Source organism: Zingiber officinale, chromosome 3A (assembly GCF_018446385.1).
Source record: "Zingiber officinale cultivar Zhangliang chromosome 3A, Zo_v1.1, whole genome shotgun sequence".
NCBI lineage: Eukaryota > Viridiplantae > Streptophyta > Magnoliopsida > Zingiberales > Zingiberaceae > Zingiber > Zingiber officinale.
Genome location: NC_055990.1, coordinates 125,146,642 through 125,152,208, shown reverse-complemented (window position 1 = coordinate 125,152,208; position 5,567 = coordinate 125,146,642). Strand labels below are relative to the sequence as shown.

The following is a 5,567-nucleotide window of genomic DNA, read 5'->3' as shown; positions in this document are numbered from 1 at the left end:
TACAGGGCACTAATTGGATAATCAACCAACTGCTTGCATTTAAAGCAATGTAGAAGGTTTCATCACTTAACAAGACCTCATAAAAACAAGTCCTTCATCAAGTTCACCAGCATTACTACAGCAGATCAATAATTCACGAATAGTTTAATGATTTCAATGCAAGTAAATCATCAAAATCAAGACTAAAAGAGATTAAAGCAGGAACCGAAACCGAGAGTGTGATGCTTTTACCTTGACGAAGGAATCGGAAGCGATGAGACAGAACCAACAATTGAGTTATTGGAGATGGATACCAGCCATTCCCTATGACCTTGATGACTGTTATCACCATCATGGACTTTCACTGCTACTTGAAGGGGTTGCAGCCCATCCCTGAGATCTTCACTGATCAAACCTTTGTAAACTCTACCAAATCCTCCAACACCCAAAACATGATCCTGCCTAAAATTCCCAACTTATTACTGAAAATGCCATACTAATTAACTCATGCCATACTAATTAATATCTATAACATGCCATACTAATTAACTCATGTATCTTGACATCTACATACTGAAAATGGCTCCATATCATATCTATAAATGGGATGTCCCTTGCTGTCAGATTCTAATTGCTTTCTCTCATAATTCCTTGGTCGAATTACTTCTTCTTCAAGTAGTTTCCACCTTTCAGAAAACGGCAACTAGACCACCCAGAAAAAGCAACATGAGATAACTCTTGACACACTTGGCATATACAGTGGAAATTCATGACACAGACATGTATTGAAATTGTAATCACTAGAAAAGAATAGGATTTGAGCTGGTAGAGAAGGATAAAAATGAAAACTGTATGGCACGAGACTAGATGATAACTAAATAGGTCATAGGCTAGAATAGTAAGGTCATAGCAAAATATAGTAATACACAAAGTTACAGACATCTGGAGATGTTTTAAAATACATCTTTTACATCAATGTTTCAAAGGGAAGGAATGATAAAAGCTTTTGGTTGCTCATTCTAAAATGCAAACCAGCCAAAACATGGTTACATGGGAATATAAGCTGCTTATCACATGAATTAAATTTCCTTTCTCATCCGTCTTCCATCTATTCTCCGATAGCTATGTATGCACAAATGACTGTCTTTGGGAAATGACGCAAAAAGTAGTGTGCTATTCCATTTCAGATAAGACAGTCAATTAAGCAGCTTTCAGAAAGAATGATGAGCAGAATATGGAAAGTGGCAATACTTTCATAATGGAGAAACCGCTTAATGCAATCAAATCATATGCTAAATATCTTCTCTTCTGTCCTACATCTGGAATTTTATCGATAATCATTTCCCCATCAATCAGCGTATCATTATGGAAACTCTTTTAATGAAAAACAGAGAGATTAGGCATAAATACAGATTATATGAGTTATAAAACTTCAGACACTTATAAAGCCAGAAAAGGTGTACCTCAGCAGCATTCTTTAGGGGAAACCGCATTTGAACCCTACGAAAATAGAAGTTTCGATCAATTAGGTAGCACCCCGTACTGTTAATGAACATCATGTAGCGGGTTCCATCAGCATTCCATGTAGCATAATAGTATCTTTGTCTTAGTAGTTGCAGATTATCTCTGCACATAACATAATATTGATTAAAAATGAGTGTTAATAATGTCTTTTCTAACATAAATAAATTTGAATAACTAGGAGCTCCAACAAAGAAAATGTGCATCCTTACTAATTATACTTCTGGCAATAAATTTTAAATAAAAAGAAAAGTGATCAGATGTGTGTTTGTATGATGTACAAATAACTTATAATTTCTAAAATAATGTAGGCAAAAAATGAATATGGAAAAGCACACACCCCTATTGTTATTCTTGCAGACTGTTCATGCCATTGCGCCCCCAGAGGACAACTCACAAAATGTCTGATTCATGAAGTAAATCTACTTAATGAGAAGTGGAGATAACTAAAAGAGAAAAATAAATTATGACCAAATATACTTGTATTAAACAATATCACTTAGCATGAAGATTTCCTAGGTACTCAAAAGACAAGCCATGCCATATCATTATAAGATATACTGCCCTGTGATTCATATAGGGAGACATGTCTGGCTTATTCCAACACACAATCTAAAGACCATGCAGCAAACAATGAATAAGCATGTTGGATACCCTCAATAACAAAAGGCAAAACCACACAAACTCATTGAAAGAATATTAGATGGAAACACAATATATGTAAACCAATAGATTGTTTGTTCCAAAAATCCAAATATACATTCATAATTTTACAGATTTGAACATTGAAACATAATGAACTACTAGCTGTCTTTCACGTCAGGCTAAAGATGTTAAATAAATAAGGTATGTATATATATACACACACATATATATATATATATATTGACAAGGATAAAGACACACCTGTTAAGAGAAACTGGATGTGAACTAGGAAATTGTGGGTTTGTTCTTCCCTAATAACCAAGAATAAGAAACAGAGAACTAATAAGAAATAAAATATAAATGAGTTAATACGATCAAATAAAACCACAGCAAATAAGACCAAATCGCATTGTGAAAATGTGACTGTTAATTGAAAATTTTAGTAGGGCTGGATCTAAAGTATAACTATATTAGTTACCAAAATAACAGGTACTTGTGAATCAATAAATAACAGAGGCTCCCTGACTGATTATGTATAACAGATTCATAAAGATTTGAAAAATAAAATTCATAAAGAAAGACCATAAAAGAAAAGTGGCAAACTGAGAAAAAACTGAATCATAAATCAAGAGGTGCTAGAAGAAGGAAAAAAAAGTAGAGCTTATGATCTAAAATTCCAATGTAATTGCAGCAACTTCCTATTACAGATGCAGTATTATTTAATGACATTTAATGTGGATAATATAATTGAAAAAATAACAACTATTACAAGGTGAAGTATCCATACCGTAGGCGGCATTAAATCAAGGAATTGGTAACAGAGGTGGCGCATTGCATCTTGCTGATCATAAGGTATTGCATCACCTAGAACATCATCATTTGTTAAAATTTTAATATCCACATTCTCCTAAAAAAGAAAGCAGGTGTAAACTTCAACATTCACCAAAATTGAAAAGATTATTGATAGTACAGTGCCTCTACTAACTGCTAAACCCACATAAAGAATAATAAAAATAGAGTCTTGTGTAAAGGATATCCATGACATATATACATACATTTTATAGCTGACACGATATGATGTCAATACCTCATCAAAGGTCTAATTATCCATGTAACAATTAACATTCTAGAGTAGATAACAAATACTAAAACCATATAAAATGTGAAATAAATCTTCAAGAAGAATGAGACCTTTTGAGGAAAATAAAACAAAAAGGCATATTTTCTTATCGCGCATTTGATTTCCACAATATAGAGAATGCATCAATTAATTCACATGACCAATATGTTATACACTAACAAATTCTGATCTAGAAATATCTAACATAGGAAAAAGAAAATCATTGTGCTGCATAAACTATCCTTTTGAATAGTCTCAAAAATGATAGTTCTGGCCCCAATATTTCTTGGTAGGAAGGCATAATAAAGAGTAATAAGTACTGGAAGAAAAGAAAACAAGTAGCAGTGGACAAAGCAAGTAGCAAAACATGATCCTCAACTTCCTCAAGGTTTGAAGGCAGTTTGCTACCTTCCTTCTCCTCTTGTCTCACAACATGTGTCTGGAGTCTTGGGCATTCTGTTGATGGACAAAACAAGCTTTTACAACCCATGCTTCCTTTGGTGTATCTAACATGTCAGTACAGCACAAGCTAAAACCTGACTATTTGTACTAAGGCATAAACACGATTATCAAAAGAAAACATTATTAAATCTGTTTCCCCCAAAAGATACAAAGTCTATAATGGTTTCAGGTCAAAAATTCACAAGCAACTTTAAAGAATACAAGGAAAACCATGTGTCTATTCCTTACTTGCAAAACCCCAGAGAACAAATAGGAAGTTTCTTTATCAAACTTAGCACGTATCTACTTTACCGTGGTCCGCCTCCACGACGTCATCGCAGGCCGCCGTCTTCGCTGCCGTTGTCTCCACCGTTGGGTCCGGCAAGCGGAAGGGCATCGTGGGCTGCAAGTTCCTTGGGGCTGGCGAATCGGCCAGGCTATTGCGGACTCGGTCGATGGAGGTTGGGGGAGGCAAAGGAAGGTAGCCGCTTGGACATGGCTTTTTACGCCGCCGCGCCTTTTGCGCCAGGACCGAGTGCTTCCCTTCTGGCAGCGTCGATGATGGTCGGGCGGAGGATGATAATGTGGAGGAGTTTGCTCAGAGGTTGGAGGAATCGATTCTCAAGCTTCAGCAGCAATAAGGAAATGGAGGAGACGCATCCCTGTTCTCTGCTTCCTTTTGCCTCAACACGAGCTCGCCGCTGTCGTTGAGCAAGCAAGAGCCTTCAACGGAGCCCCCGTGGGTGTCGGTGAGGCCGGAGCCGCCGGACTGGCCCGGCCAGATCGTGCCGGCGAGCGTGGAGAAGATGCAGGTGGTTTTGATCTTCCTCATCGATCCAAGATCCAAGAAGGGGAAGAGATCAAGAGGGAGATGAGGCTGATGGTGGAGGTTTAGGTTTAGGTTTAGACTGAGAGAAGCGGCGCGATATTAGTTTAGGTTTGGAGGGAACTTTGTGAAGTGTTGTAAATTTTGGCTGGTGGAAAAATTAAATTATTTTTTTTGGTTCATTAACACCGGGTTTTAAAAATTGCTGTTAAAACCGGTGTCTATTAACAAAAAAAAAGCGCTCATAGACATCGGCTAAAAAACCGATGTCTATGAGCGAAAATCTGCGCTCATAGACACTAGTTTTTGGAAAAACCGGTGTAAAATATTCAAAGACATCGATTTTTGCTTAAAACTGTTGTTGTTCCACCGATGTCTATGAGGGTTTTTCTTGTAGTGACACTTTGATATTGTTGCCAACTAACAAAATGTCATCTACATATAGTACAAGAAATACCACCACGTTTCCATCACACTTCTTGTATACACAAGACTCTTCCGGACACTGAATAAATCCATAAGACTAGATTACTTCATTAAACCAGATGTTCCAAGACCTTGAAGCTTACTTCAGTCTATAAATAAACCGATTGAGCTTACATACAAGATGCTCTTTGCCCTTTGTAATAAACCCCTCTGGTTGCTTCATATAGATGTTTTCTTCAAGATTTCCATTAAGGAAAGCTATCTTGACATCCATTTGTCAAACCTCATAATCTATATGAGCAGCAATAGATAAGAGTATCCAGATAGACTTAAGCATAGCTACTGACGAAAAAGTTTCCTTATAATCGATTCCCTCTTTCTGAGTATACCCCTTCTCAACAAGCCTTGTTTTGAAGGTTTCCACCTTCCCGTCTGCCCCTCTTTTCCTTTTGTAGATCCATTTACATCCAATAGCTTTTTCACCATTTGATGGTTCTACTAGCTTCTAGACTTTGTTAGAATACATAGATTCTATTTCTGAATTCATTGCTCTTTGCCAAGATGATGCATCTTTATCTTGGAGTGTTTCGTCATATGTTCAGGGATTAG

At 36.7% G+C, this 5,567-nt stretch overlaps 1 long non-coding RNA gene across 1 annotated transcript; it reads right to left on the bottom strand.

The window, feature by feature from the left end:
* Positions 1–1,555: 1,555 nt before the first annotated feature.
* On the bottom strand, positions 1,556–3,053 carry LOC122054004. The gene is made up of 3 exons (XR_006132502.1): positions 2,933–3,053; positions 2,407–2,456; positions 1,556–1,605 (listed from the first exon to the last, which is right to left on the bottom strand). It is a non-coding gene; the product is annotated as an uncharacterized LOC122054004 (long non-coding RNA).
* Positions 3,054–5,567: the final 2,514 nt, after the last annotated feature.